Here is a 16,008-nt window from a genome sequence, read left to right as displayed (position 1 = left end):
AACTGTGGGCCTATGATGGATCAAGATAAAGGCCATGGCAATGAGAGTTTTAGTGGTGTGCAGATTATCTGACTGTCACTTTAAGCAGATAATTAAATATTTGATGAAACAGGACACAAATTATTATGTATAGCCACTAAAGCATGTAGCAAACAACATCATCTCATTTTAGTTTAAGACTATGATCACGCATCGTGCATGATGATTGCATGTTAACAAATTTGTGAATCTGTGATTATGCTAATAAGAATTATAACTACTGTATTGTGCTATGATTACATACCCTCAATTTTGCTAAGTCTCTAGTTACAGAACTGTTTCTGCTCTTTTGATTTCACAGCAATTATTTCTGTATAGATTTGCTAAGGAGTTCGTTGTCATTCTCATTATAGGAATTTTTTTGGGGGTGTCAATGTATCATTTGGAGCCAGTTTGGTCTAATAGTTAAAACTGGAGGCTAGAAACCAGGATGCTGTGAGTTCTAGTCTCACCTTAGCCATGAAAGCCGACTAGGTGACTTTGGTCAGTCACTTTCTAAGCCCACGCCAGATTCAGTCAACAAATTGGTTAGTCAATTCCTGTCACAAGCAATGGATTTATGTGAAAAAAAGCAGACCTTGCACTTGTGGGAAAATACTAAGAAGGGGAAAAAATCATTGTGAGTTATTAGTTTCTATTCACTAGTGCAGTGTTTCCCAACCTTGGAAACTTGAAGATATCTGGACTTCAATTCCCAGAATTCCCCAGCCAGGTTTTGCTGGCTGGGGAATTCTGGAAGTTGAAGTCCAAATATCTTCAAGTTGCCAAGGTGGGGAAACACTGCGTAGTGAACACAACAATTCCATTGACTGCCCAAATGCTGCATCAACATCAGCACCTACATACAGCATTTTACACAAAGAAAAAGAGAAAAGTATTCAAACAATGTATTCTGGTCAGCAGAAAATCAAATAAACTATGCACAATGTGTGAACAATATGCATCTATGCTCTTCTTAGACATCAAGGAATTTTTTAGGAACAGCTACGAAGAGACAGCAATAAATAATATACATCTAATTAAAACTTACTCTATATTCAAGGATAGCCCAGGAAAAGCTAGGTGAAAAGAAATACTAATTGGTTTCTGATTTGTACTTTTCTGGAGTTCTTTCAAAACAAAAGTTTTCGAGCCAATGGGTCATCTTTAATAGCTATGGTTTAATAATCAATGCTTATCTTTATTCAAGTAATATTCTAATGGAAATCATGTATCATATTTATTACAAACATGTAACAATGCGAGAGCAGTCATGGGCTTACCTAGGTATGCCCATGTTTCACCATCACTCCGCAGTCTGCATTGGCTGCCGATCAATTTCCGGTCACAATTCAAAGTGTTGGTTATGACCTTTAAAGCCCTTCATGGCATTGGACCAGAATATCTCCGAGACCGCCTCCTGCCGCACGAATCCCAGCGACCGATTAGGTCCCACAGAGTGGGCCTTCTCCGGGTCCCGTCAACTAAACAATGTCGGTTGGCGGGCCCCAGGGGAAGAGCCTTCTCTGTGGCGGCACCGGCTCTCTGGAACCAACTCCCCCCGGAGATTAGAACTGCCCCTACTCTTCCTGCCTTCCGTAAACTCCTTAAAACCCACCTTTGCCGTCAGGCATGGGGGAATTGAAACATCTCCCCCTGGGCATGTTTAATTTATACATGGTATGCTTGTGTGTGTGTCTGTTAGTATATGGGTTTTTTTAAATCTTTAAATATTTTAATTAATTGGATTATTTATGATTTGTTGCACTTGTTGTGAGCCGCCCCGAGTCTTCGGAGAGGGGCGGCATACAAATCCAAATAATAAATAAATAAATAAATAAATAAATAAGCAAGAGATAAATATTCTTAACCCTAATGAAATGAATCCCTAAAATTCTAGGAAGTGGTGTTATAGACATAAATAGTACACCCTCTGTTCAAAACATAGAACTGAGACAAACCACCCTTTCAATTCAACATCCAAATGAAAATTATTTCATTTCTTCTCCTGAAAATGACTCTGTCTCTTTGTCCTCCCACAGACATCTCTGCCTTTCTGCTCACTGGTGAAGTAGTTGTTACATATCCTTTATAAATGCCACCCACACTTATATTTACTTTAAATGGCCAACAGCATCCTTTAAAATTTACTGAACTTAAAGAACAATTTTTGAGAACCATGTTTTCTTGATTGAATAATAATAGTATTGATTGAATTTATAAGTTGCCCAACTCCAGGCAACTCTGGAAAGTTGACAATTGTTAAAACATTTGAAAAGCAGAGAATACAACCCCCACCCCTCCAAAACAGCACAAGGTAAGGTGTCAAAGAAACTAAACCCAGAGGAGGAACAGAATGTAAGAAAGCGGCATTAACTCTTCAAAGACTTGGGAAAAGAGCCAGGCTTTTAAAGCCTTTTGAAATACCAATACATTGGGACTCATTTGAATTTGAGCTCATTCCAGGGGACAAGCACTATTACAGAGAGGATGGGCTTATGGGGTTCCGATAGATGGCATTGTTTCATTGATGGAACCCAGATCACACTGACCATATCAGGTTGAAACAGTTGGGTTCATAACTTGGGAGATAAGTGGCCCCTCAAATAATCTTTGCTATGAAGTATGAAACCCAGAAGCAAAATTGCAACCAGTACAACTTGCAAAGAAAAAGTGTTAAATTGTTGTCAATATATTTTTTTACTAGTTTGCTTCTAGGCCAAACTTCATTGTTTAGTTCCAAACTGTTTCTTCTAAAATATAGTCATAGAAACTGCAAAGCTCTAATCCTAAGTGCTGCATACAGGCTGAGCAAAACCAATTTACAGCTCCAGGATTTTTATCAGCAAATATTATTTTCCCCACCTTGATGCCTTGATGGTTTATAAGCAGCTTCATTATTTTGAACTGCACATTTTTTTCTCCTTCCACAAACCATAATAATTTGCAGACAAACTGTAAATTTAGCAAAAGATGGTAAATGCCAAAATTTTAGTGTATTCCTCTTTAATATTCTTTAATATGAACCTTGGTCATACTGCCAACTAATTGCCTCCTACTTTATAACTGCCACATTATAAATCACTTCTTCTGAATCTATTTTACTCACAACTTCCAGTAAAGATCTAAGACCATCACATAGCGGCTTTTGTAGGAAACTATCTATAGGTACTGTACATTGTTTAGTGCAGTGTTTCCCAACCTTGGCAACTTGAAGATATCTGGACTCCAACTCCCAGAAGTACAAATATCTTCAAGTTGCTAAGGTTGGGAAACACTGGTTTAGTGAAATCTCAAAGAGAGTGAAACATTCTTGTAGAAGAATTGTCATATTTTTCTGTGACTTGACTTTTAGGACAAACTTCAACAAGGTTTAATCTATTTGTGTGACAAATTTAAGACAGAATAACATACATTATTGTCATGATTTCACACTTTATTCAAGTAATAATGTATGGTAATTTAAGAATTCATATTTTATAACATCATTTCTGTTTAAAAACATAGGAATACTAAACAATATATATATATATATTAAAACTCAAATGCAAATGATCCAGAAATTCTACATGAAAAGGGTAAAGGCTTTGACTGTAATTTAATAGGCTGAATTAAAGATAATCTCCTACAGATTTTCATAAAAGCTAAAACAGAGGAAGGTAGTAACTCTGAAGGAGGTATAACCTACAATGAAAATCATTAGTATGAACAGTCCCATACCAATCTGATGGTTCATTGCACTCATTGAGAGGTCTTCAAAATTTCAAGCAATAGCACTTCCAGCCTTATTGACAATGCTAGGTAAACGTCATCTGAGCTACATGTTAAATTTGATAACATCATAACCAAAGCTATCTCCAGCATACTTATGAAATGTTTTTCTGCATGTAACAAGACTACAGTGATCCCTCGAGTATCGCGAGGGTTACGTTCCAAGACCCCTCGCGATACTCTATTTTTCGCGATATAGTGGTGCGGAAGTAAAAACACCATCTGCGCATGCGCGCCCTTTTTTCCATGGCCGCGCATGCGCAGATGGTGGAGTTTGCGTGGGCGGCGGGGAAGACCCAGGGAAGGTTTATTCGGCCGCCCAGCAGCTGATCTGCTCGGCAGCGCCGCAGCAGCGAGGAGCCGAAGATCGGGGTTTCCCCTTTGCGTGGGCGGCGGGGAAGACCCAGGGAAGGTTTCTTCGGCCGCCCAGCAGCTGATCTGCTCGGCAGCGCCGCAGCAGCGAGGAGCCGAAGATCGGGGTTTCCCCGCCGCCCACGCAAAGGGGAAACCCCGATCTTCGGCTCCTCGCTGCTGCGGCGCTGCCGAGCAGATCAGCTGCTGGGCGGCCGAAGAAACCTTCCCTGGGTCTTCCCCGCCGCCCACGCAAAGGAGAAACCCCGATCTTCGGCTCCTCGCTGCTGCCCGCCCGCCGCTCGCCCGCCTGCCGCTCGAGAGCAAGAGGGGGAGAGATAAAGAAAGAGAGAGAAGGAAAGAAAGAGAGAGGGAGGAAGAGAGTGTGAGAGAGGAAGAAGCAAGATAGAGAAAGAGAGAGAGAAAGAAAGATGAGAAAGGAAGAGAGTGACGTCATCGGGTGGGAAAAATCGCGATATAGCGTTTCGCGAAGATCGAGATCGCGAAAATCGAGGGATCACTGTATATTAATTTGGCAGATTCATAATGCAGGTGGTATTTTATATAGCCAGGCTATAAGCCATTAGTACTTTAAAGAGTTAAAAACAATATCTGAGATCTGAACTTGGGAATCAGTTGGCATTTATTTAGTGTATGGCGGTGGTTGATTGCAAATCAGGAGTCTACAAAGGTATGAGAGTAGACATTTGGCTGCCTAACATTGCTAGCTTGTTCAGTTTGTGTTTGTATGCCATCAAGATTTTACCACAGGGAGATAACTAGCTCTGCACAGAAAGACTAACAGCATTCTGCAGGAGAGCTGGCGTCATCTGGGGCTTTTCTCCTCCAATTTTGCCACTCACTCAGTCAGGCCTGGTACCACTTACTTCCTTGCTAAAACACCATTAGTTTTCCCCCCACCAGAATGGCACTTATTTATTTGCATTTTGCACATTTTTGAACTGCTATGTTGGCAGTATCTGAGGCAAACTCACTCTGTCACGTGGCGCTAGGAGTCGAACCACTAGAGTACAGAAAGTCAACTTTCTATGGTTGGCAAATCCAGCATCTTAAAGTCACTGAGCCATGTGCCTCTAGTCAATGGCAATTAGCTTCACAGTTACCTCAGCCCAACTTTACTTCCACTAAAGTAGAAGTAATACAATAACATAAGCAAGCTGATAAATCCAGACTCATAGATCACAATTACAAGGTTAAGTCAGAAAGAAAACTAGCAAAATAATCTTTTTTTTGCTTGCCTGAAGTTGTCTAAGTTCCTTAAGCCCAATGTACAATATCTACATGTAGTTGACAAGTAAATTAACTGTCAAGAATGACATATGCTAAGTTGGTTAAAGGCAGCAAGAAAACATAAAACCGCTAGTCCACAACTACATTACTTGCTTTTTAAAACAGAGATGAATAATAGTTTTTTTCACACTTCTATCCAACCTCTGTCAATGCTATTATTGGATTTGGCATGCATAAGCTGTACTCTAAATCTTTAGCTTATTCACCTGTTCACAAGAATCATGAGATCAGCTGTCACCTGAAATTTTACCTAGATTGAACTTATAGAAGAAATAATGCACAATTTTTCACCTTAACCTCTGGCTCTGTGTATTAATCAATGTTAACAAATGACCAAAATAGGTTACCGGTATTTAATTTCAAAGACTCTAAAAACGTCATAACTTTTCTTGGTTCAAAATAGCTTTGTATTTTGTGGTATATTTTATGTCATCTCTGTATTTTGTGGTATATTTTCTGTCATCCCTGACTTTGATTTTGGCTTTTATATATCTGGATTTCTATAACGTAGAATAGTTTGATACAAAAAAATGTCTTTTTGGATATTGTGAATTTTTGCCTATTGTTGACATTGAATATTATCAAAGCTGCTTATGAGTCTTAGTAATATATAAAGGGATCCTGAATAAAACAATTAACACTAAAGTTTGATGCCTTCCAAGACCAATAATCCTACCCCTTGCTCTATATATTAATGTGGTAGGACACTTACAAGAAAAGAGTAAAAGTCAAGAGACTTGTTAGTTTTTCCTTAGAAACTAGAAATTCAGCGGATGAGGATGCCATGAGAAAGTAAAAGTAGTTCTGTCTTTCATATGGGCAGACTGCCTGATCCTTCCTATGGTAAGCAGCTTAGAATCAGCATATTGTCCCCAATATCTGGGTCCACATTTTAGTGACCTCGAAAGGATGGAAGTCTGAGTCAGCCTTGAGTCGGTCTGAGTCAGCCTTGAGTCGGTCACAATCGAACTCCTGGCAGTGGGGAGACTCAGCCTGCCACAGTGCATTCTAACCATTGGATTATCATGGTACCACATACACATAATGGGGAGAAAAGTTCATGAAAACCAGTGCTCATATGTAATCCGTGAATCCAATTCATTAAGTATCTTTCTCATGCTGAGAAAGTCTAGGTATAAGGAATTACATTCTCGGTGTTTGTTTTATGTCTCTAAGTGAGGCCAGGCAATGAATCTAATATCGGGAGTTAGATCATATCTGTTCCTCACCTTGTCCAGTGCTACCTTTACCTTCATAACACATGATGAATCTCTAAACAGACAGGCTATGTTGTATTCCTATATCTGGCTGTTACTGTGCTGGCCAGGCTTCCTACCTCACATGATTTTTTTAAAGGAAAGTATAAGAGTATAAAATAAAGCATCTGCCTGCAGAATATCCACTCCAATAATTCCTCAAACGCTATGCCTAAAATAGGAAGCTGCAGTGAACTTAATTTGATGACATGTCTACCTATCCAGAAATAGGACAAAGGTAAGTTGACATGGAAGGGAACTTCATTCTGGAGAAGTTGATCAAGAAAATCATTAAGGATTAAAGTAACTCTGTCCTGTGTAACTTATAATTTTATGGCAACTATTTTATGAGGGTTCTGCAAGTATGGTCTCAACAATCCCAGTGTTCCCACAAAGTGGCATATCCCTGAGCTAAGCTATTCCAGGTATCAATGCAGGAATTGCACTGTAATAGTCCTGATATTACATCTTATTTAGAATATATATCCTAAAACTGAACTACGAGTATAGCTCAGAATGGTGTTCTAACCGAAAGTATACTTAATCTGTGTGTATCTATAGCTCATCTTTCAATCATGGTATCATATTTTTGAAATACCTTAGATCACTTCACTGATAAGGAGATGAGCTGATAAGGAATTCCTCACTGTAGGGATTTTCTGAATGATGAGCAACAATTAAAAGCACAAGGATTCCGTATAAATACTGGCAGCCCTGGGTTTATTTCTTTAACCTGGGTTTATTTCTCCAACCTTTCTGGCTGTGTAGACTGGCTAGGGCAGTGTTGGCTAACCTTTTCAGCACCGAGTGCTGAAATGGGAGCACATGCACGGGGGGACCGCCAGAAACCAGAAGAGCAGTTCCCTGGTGCAGGGAAGCTGAGCTTCCGGTTTTGGAGTGCATATGCACGTCAGTCACCTGAGCTTTCGGAACCTGGAACGGCTGCCATGCCTGGCAAGATGGCTCTGCATGCCACTTCTCGCACGTGTGTCATAGGTTTGCCATCACTGGACTAGAGGAGGGGATGGTTCAGCACAAATGGTTGGCATGCAGACCCACTGCTCACACAAATGGAGTGTGTATGTGCACCCACTACTCATGCAAGTGGGTATGTACACACGTGCAGACTCGCCCACTCTTTCCATGGCCCAATTCCGAATGACTCAAGGCCTGGGTAGTGAGCCATAGCCTGGGGACCTCTGCTTTACAGCTTCTCTTTTCATTTTAGAATTAAAATGTACCTCCTTTTATTTGATTATTTTTTTATAATAAGCCTCCTTCTATCTGAGCTTATGTAGTCGTATGAATTCACTCTCTATTCTTTCATCACCCCGTTTTAACTACATAAATTCTTATAGAACACCCTAATTCCAACAAAAGTTTCATTATTCAACTATCTCAGCTAATAGTAAATTAATGAGATCAGTTGAGCCATGGTGTATACTAAAAAATGAAGGACAATTAAGTACAATAGCCAAGATTTATACTCGTCAGTGTAGGCTTCACCCATTTAAAAACATCTCAATTATTTAGAAAACACCTATATTAAAGATAAATAAAAAATAACACCCTTTTTTTGGTACAAGACCAAAGCTTTGTAATACGTAGTCCACATGTAGAGTCCCAGGAATTGCATGTCTTTGGCCCCATATGAAGAAGGTTAAGACACTTAAGCATATAAACACTTCCATACCATAGTAATCCTCATTTTTTATCAAAATAACATATTGAAGGTTAAAAATTATGAAGATAGTTTCACTATTAAAAGAATAATAAAATGTGGTATTTAGTCAGTACTGTATTGGGAATGCCTTCCAGTAAGCATTTTCCTTTTTCTAACTTTGCTAACCAGAACAAATGCTGATTATTTATTCCTAGTTAATTGCTTTCAACAAACAGAGGAAGCTTCCTTGATGCTCAACAGACTATTGGCATAACACATTTCACATTCTGGCACAAAGTGCATTTTTAAGCTGGAAACAGTTTCATTTATTGAAGGGAAATCGTATCTAGACAACCACCAAAGGGGGTGAGGGTGGGCTAATCCAAATGCTTCCAATATTGTAAGCATCCAACAGTAAATATGGGGGCTGCTTCTTGGCACATTTTTTTGTAACTGAACACAGCTATCATAAGAAACACAGATTTTTTTAATGGAAAAAGTAACTAGCGAGAGTCTCTATGAATTGAATCATTATGACTTTGTTAAATATCATGAAATGGATGGTTACCAACTCAGCCTAGACAAAATGATTCAACTCTAAGAACTAAATATATGACAATCTTATATTTGACAGCGCTTTCAGGAATTTTTTTTTTCAGATGGAGGCTGTTGAGAAAAACCACAACCCACCACAGCTAGAAGGCAACAGAGAGACCCAGAAGTTAACTCTCTGCTGCAGCCTCTTGGCCCACTGACTTTATGCACCCTAGATCTGCAAGGTAGATCTGCTTATCCAGGAGCAGGGCTCCCTCTTCAAAATATACAGCCAGCCTCCTTCACAAAACGTCGACCCTATTCTGAATCTGGTAGATCAGGGGAAGGCAAAGTTGGCTTTTCTGTGACTTGTGGACTTCAACTCCCAGAATTCCCGAGCCAATCATGACAGCTCAGGAATTCTGGGAATTGAAGTCTACATGTCATAGGAAAGCCAACTTTGCTTAGTCCCCGGGTAGATGAAGCATTGCCTATCTAATAAAGGAGAGCATATATTCCACGCTCGCTCCCATCCGGCCAATACTGTTGAGTTGTCAACAAATTTAAAATTATCTCGCTAAACCACGGGCCTAGGGGATTACAGTACACATTTTTGAGAACAGGTTCTTGAATGCACGCCATCAACCCCTCACGGATATTTTATATATCATTCAGCACTGCCAATTTACGTGTATGAATTAAAATGGCTGCTTGTGCAGGAGAAAAATGGAGGTAAGGTAACCTTTAAAAGAGCAACTCTCAGGGTGGTAGTAGGAAAAATGAAGAAAGCGACGGAGGGGGGGGGCACCCGGAAAGGAAGGTATCAAGCAACAGCGAGATCGAGGAGGAAGGATTAAGAATAACTCCCCCCCCCACCCTAAACCCGACCTTTCTCACTATATATATAATATACAGCCTACCTTTCTATCCGCGTAGAGTTTAATATAAGTCACGCAGTTTAAGCTTCGTGGCCAACCCGATGGAATTTTTAAATTATTATTATTATTTTCGCCTGCCGAGATCCCACCGACCACCTCGGTTGCCTTTCATTGGAGCAACGCGCAGGTTCCGAGGAAGCGCAATCCAGGATTCGCCACGCTGACCTTCCCCCTCCCGGGTTTTCCTCCCGCTTCCCCCCCCCCCCCCCACTTCCCCTCCTCCTCCTCCCGCCGTTCCCTCCGACTCACGACTATTTTTAGGCAGCCGAGAAAACAAGCGCTGACCCTCCGGGCGCGGGGAGGCGCCTTCCGCGCGCGCCAAGGCCGGGCTCTGCGCCGGGGTGGGTGGGTAGATAGTGTGTATGTGTGGTGGTGGTGGTGTGGCTCCTCGCCGCTTGAAAACCGAAGGACGCGCTTCTCGGCCGCGCTGCTCTGCGGGGTGTGTGGAAGCAGTCGCCGTCCGTTCCCTCCCCTCACAAGAACGAAGGCGGGATGGCCGGCCTGAGGGGGGGGGAGGGAAAGCAGTCGCGCTGTTCTGCGGGGGGGGGGGGGAAGCAGTCGCCGTCCGTCTCCCCCTCAAGAGCGAAGGCGAGCGGGCTGGCTGGCTTGGGGAGGGGGGAGAAACAGTCGCGCTTCTCTTCGGGGCGGGGGGAGAAACCAATCCCCGTCCGTTCCCTCCCCTCACAACAGCGGAGGCGAGCGGGCTGGCCGGCCTGAGGGGAAACTGGCGGGGATTCCCGGCTTGGGATTCCGACAGTTTAAACGGTTCCCTCGATTAGGGAGCAGCGGGTTAACGAAACCATGTTCGCGCGCCTCCGGCCAAACACGTGCTTAATACGCCCTCTCTCCCGTCCTCCCACCCCGTTAAGGCCTCCCCCCCCCCCACACACCCCGCCTCAGGAGAGCAAACGCGCGCGTCGACTCACCTTTCCGACGACCGATTATTATTCTTTTTTAATGCATCTGACTCGGCCTCCAGCTGTGGCTTAAAGCCGCGGTTGGGCGCTCGTTTTCAGCAGCTGACGGCCCGGCCGCCCCCTGCGGCTGAGCTTTGGAAAAGAGCGCCGGGGAAAAAGCGTTCGCCAGGCAGATGCCCGGGGGGACTCCGGCTGTCAGTCATTCCCCAGCCCCACACGGCTTGCAGCTGCCGATTCCAAATTCAGGGGCAGTCCTGCTGCATGAAGTCATCTGCTCCACCCCCCCGCCTATATAGCTTACCGCATTCGGCTTCTTACACCGCCGAGCGGAGGGGTGGCGTACAGGTTTTGTTTCTCTCCCTCCACCCCCTGTGGAAAACTGGCTGGGTCGAGGATGCGCTTTCTTGGATTTCAAGGGGAAGCGAAGTTCGGCGTTTCTGTTGAAGATTCGCGCGTACCAAAACCGTCCTTCCTAGAAACGGGGGGGAGCTCGGAAGGCCAAAGGAAATCCCCCACACCTCCCTTGGCTCCGACCCCGATTTAGGAGGCTCAATGGATTCTTCCGTTCGCTTAGAACGTCTCTTTTCCCCTCGAATTTGTCTTCAAGGGCTAACTGCTGGGCAAGAAGCAGGGGTGGGCTACCGCCCGGACGGAGGGGGGGGGGGAACCAGTGGAGTAGGGAAAATGGAGCTCCACCTCAGAGCATCCAATTTGCACTGAAACATGTTCAAAGAAAATGCAGGGCCTCCTGCATAAGCCACGCCCACAGTGTGGTAGTAAAATTTTTGGTAGCTCTTCGCTGGCAAGAAGGCTTTGGGCCTGTGGAGGCACATACAGGCTTTGGGCCTGTGGAGGCTCAGGCACATACCGCTTTCCTAATGGTCTGGAAGGCGGTCAAACGAAAGCCTGTTTTTTCTTTTGCCTTGCACCCGGTAAGGCCACTCTAGAGCATTGTTTCCCAACCTTGGCAACTTGAAGATATCTGGACTTCAACCCCCAGAATTCCCCAGCCACCATTCGCTGGCTGGGGAATTCTGGGAGTTGAAGTCCAAATATCTTCAAGCTGCCAAGGTTGGGAAACGCTGCTCTAGAGCACGGCTACTCTAGAGCACGTCACACCAAGATAACTAGACACAAGAACATTTTTTTCCAGAATGCCATCACTCTGCTAAACAAATAATTCCCTCACCACTGTCAAATCATTTACTAAGGCTATTATTATTACTATTAGTTTTTCTTATTGTTCCTATTACCCATCTCCGACTTATGACTGTACGACTATTGCTTATTTGAACCCTAGGCAATCATTAAGTGTTGTACCTCATGATTCTTGGCAAATGTATCTTTTATGTACACTGAGCATATGCACCAAGACAAATTCCTTGTGTGTCCAATCACACTTTTTATTTATTTTGTTTGTTTTGTTAAGTACTTATTGGTTGTATACAAAATAATACAGTATTTGTATACATGATACTAATAAAAAAAGAAACATTAGGACAGGACGAAAGCACGCTGGTGCATTTATGCACGCTCCTTACTGACCTCTTAGGAATTGAGAGAGGTCAACAGTGGATAGTCAAAGGGTAAAGTTTTGGGGGTTAGGTGATGATACTACAAAGTCTGGTTGTGAGTTCCATGCATCAACTACTCGGTTACTAAAGTCGTATTTCCTGCAGTCGACTTGGCCAATAAAGACTTCTGTTCTATTCTTTCCCACTTAAAAGCCTGCTGGAATCTATACAGCTCTCTTTCCTTTCAGCTTCTTAGGGCAGAAAATAAGTTTTTTGTGTTTATATATACACATTATTATTATTATTTATTAGATTTGTATGCCGCCCCTCTCCGAAGACTCAGGGTGGCTCACAACAATATCGATAACATACACACTCAAATGCACACTTGCCAGAAAAAATAAAATTTAGTTTTTGTTTTAACATTTCTTCTCCACTTTTTCATCTGCTTACTATAATGTTGGCACACAACTTGAGCCATTTCTTCTGCATATTGTATCAGCTAGTCATCCAGAAAGGATTGGACAATTAGTGGTGGCACATCTGCATATTTTTCTGTAGCTGCTTTCACATTCCAGATGATTTTAAGTGAGGTAGGAAGGAGGCCTATTTAACAAGAGCACCATCTATAGAAGTAGTCATCTTCTTCTTGATGTGGAAGCATTCCTTTATCAAAGAGGATAGTAGAATGAATAATCTATGAGGAATATTACATATTGATAGTTGATGTCAATTCTTATCAAGCAAAAGGCAGATTTTCTCTGTGATGAGAGGTCTCTGTAACCTGGTCCATCAGATCTTCCAAAGGCGTATCCATTACCATCAGTATTGGGTTCCTGTCTGGACGGGGTGGTGGTGGATGGTGCACTGGTAATGGAAATGGAGCTGCACACGCAGCTCTGGGTGACCAGCGAGTGGGCATGTGCACCATAGCGAGATTTGGTTTAAGCACACGCGCAGGAAGCAGAATCTTGCACGTGACATTTCAGTGATTTTAAATTATTTTTTACTTTTGCGCATGTGCGGAAGCAAAAAAAATAATCACCAAAATCTCATGCACCCCGCGTCTTCTTGCAAGATTTGCTTCCTATGCATGCGCAGAAGCCAAATCTGCCTCTGACACGTGCGCCCACCAGTTACTCAGAGCTGTGCGCCCATCAGCCCCAGTAGCATTGGTATGTAGGAACCCCTGCCTGACTACCATTGTTGAACTTGCTGCTGGTAATCTTTTCCTTTTCTTTCCTTCCATCTTCCGCAGCATTAGAACCGCCTCCAGATACCTAGATATTTGATAATGTGTTGGAATAATTTAAACCTGGCTGTGTCTTGAGTGAAAACTCTGGATAGATTTATTGAATGATCCATTTGTTGTTTTTATAGCTGCTCAGGGTAGTTTCACTATTTTTTCCCCACTCCGATATTCAAAAAATACTTAAAGTTCAATAAAGTTCTTTCGGTTCTAGTCCAACTTTCACTTCCATGATGAATATTCCATAATATAAACTTGCTGTAAATAATAATTTGTGTAGTATTGAACAGTTGAAGGAATAAAACTCCTCTTCGAATAAACCCTTACCTTGTAAATGTTCTATTTCTTTTGCCCCCTCTAAAACATTTGATGTGGAGACATGCGGTTTGGTCAGACATACAGACAATGTAAATGTAGTGGACTACAAGTAACTGTTCATATTTGTGTGAATATCACCTTATATTATACATCCCCTTTAATAATGAGCAATTAAGTGGAGGCATTTTCAGAGTCAATTGTTTTACTTGCATTTAGCAATGGCAATAGCATTTAGACTTACATGCTGCTTCATAGTGCTTTACGACCCTCTCTAAGTGAGTAAGCATATTGCCCCCAACAATCTGAGTCCTCATTTTATGGACCTTGGAAGGATGGAAGGCTGATTCAACCTTGAGCCTATTGAGATTCAATCTGCCAAACTGCTGGCAGCTGGTGATCACAGAAGTAGCTTGTAGTACGGCACTCTAACCACTGCACCACCGAGGCTCATCTTCTGTTTTCTTCTGTGAAATAATAACCTTTCCAGTCGGGTAAAATGTAAAATTTTTCCTTACTGACTGTGGGCATGGCTTGGTAGTCACGTGACTGAGTGGATGGGCGTGGCCAAGTCAACATCACTTGGCCTAAGGAAGAGCTAATAGTGTTTCTGGGCAAAGAATAAGTGTCCGGAAGAGATTAGCGTGGCTGCAGCGGTGACCAGGCAGGCGTGGGCGGAGCCAACCAGGCAGGGAGATTTGTATTGGTTCAGTTTGGCAAACTGATTCAAATTGTTGCTACCTCCTCGGCCGATGTGGGCCATGGTAGTTAACTTTCACCCCTGCTTCCAGTTCTAATATATATATATATATATTGTAATATGGTGCATAGGTGCACCAGAGTGCCTTCCGTCCCCTGTCCTAATGTTTTTCTTTTACTAATATCATGTATATAAATATTATTATATCTTTGTATACCACCAAAACAAACGAACAAATAAAAATAAATAAATGGAAAACTTTATGCAATGGTGAATCCAAGTAAAGCAGGATTTACAAAATCCACAGCCAACTATCTCTATTCTGTCCAACATGTGGATTAACATTTCCCAATATTTACTAGTGATAGTGTCTGTATTCTGTCTCCAGGATCAGAAATAGTGAATATTGTACCTCAATTAGAATGAATTTTAATTGCTAGACTGATAGACTAATAGACTATAGACCAATTTAAATGCTTACGGTTAGATTTTACTTTTTCTGGTTGCCTAGAGCTTACAATAACATTCCCAATCTGTTATTTACTAATTGTTTTGGACTAAAACTCCCCTTGCACTGCTAACATGGACAGCACTAAGTTGAAGAAGAGTAGCTCAGAGTACCGTATATACTCGAGTATAAGCCGACCCGAGTATAAGCCGAGGCACCAATTTTTGCCACAAAAACTGGGAAAACGTATTGACCCGAGTATAAGCCGAGGTTAGAAAATGCAGTGGCTACTGGTAACTTATAAAAATGGAAAACAATAAAATTACATTAATTGAGACATGTTTTAGAATATTTATTTTAAAGAAAACCAGTAAACTAGCTCTGTAAATTTAAAAGAGGGTAAACAAATTAACAATATTAACAATAAATTAAAAAGTAAAAAAAGTAGCTCGATCAGGAACAAAGCTAAAACCCAAGAGTTAAAATCCTTCAAAACTGGATTCCTTCTCATCATTAATTGGATTTACATTATTGTTCTGTTTTTATATATGCTGTGAGCCACCCTGAGTCCTTGGAGAGGGATTGCATACAAATCCAATTAAATAAACAAACAAACAAACAAACAAACAAATAAGTGTATCCAAAGAAGAGCTTCAGCATTAGCTGCTGTGAGGTTATCAGCATAGAAAACCAAATAGATAGATAGATAGATAGATAGATAGATAGATAGATAGATAGATAGATAGATAGATATAGATAGAAAGATAGACAGACAGACAGACAGAAAAATAGATAGATAGATAGATAGATAGATAGATAGAAATAGATAGATAGATAGATAGATAGATAGATATAGATAGAAAGATAGATAGACAGACAGACAGAAAAATAGATAGATAGATAGATAGATAGAAATAGATAGATAGATAGATAGATAGATATAGATAGAAAGATAGATAGACAGACAGACAGACAGATAGAAAAATAGATAGATAGATAGATAGATAGATATAGATAGAAAGA

General features: G+C 41.6%; 1 protein-coding gene across 7 annotated transcripts in view; it reads right to left on the bottom strand.

The window, feature by feature from the left end:
- PKIA (cAMP-dependent protein kinase inhibitor alpha) overlaps positions 1-11,278 on the bottom strand; it is a 38,367-nt gene extending 27,089 nt beyond the window's left edge. For 2 of the 7 annotated variants that reach the window (XM_070747947.1, XM_070747952.1), the window contains exon 1: positions 10,769-11,278. The gene's annotated coding sequence lies outside the window, so the exon portion shown is untranslated. Of the gene's footprint in view, positions 1-9,824; positions 10,001-10,091; positions 10,636-10,768 lie in introns of those variants that run through there. The other 5 variants (XM_070747945.1, XM_070747946.1, XM_070747948.1 and 2 more) reach the window with 3 other exon arrangements.
- Positions 11,279-16,008: the final 4,730 nt, after the last annotated feature.

Source organism: Erythrolamprus reginae, chromosome 3, assembly GCF_031021105.1.
Source record: "Erythrolamprus reginae isolate rEryReg1 chromosome 3, rEryReg1.hap1, whole genome shotgun sequence".
NCBI lineage: Eukaryota > Metazoa > Chordata > Lepidosauria > Squamata > Dipsadidae > Erythrolamprus > Erythrolamprus reginae.
The sequence above is the reverse complement of the archived record's forward strand: the minus strand, read 5'-3'. Positions and strand labels throughout refer to the sequence as shown.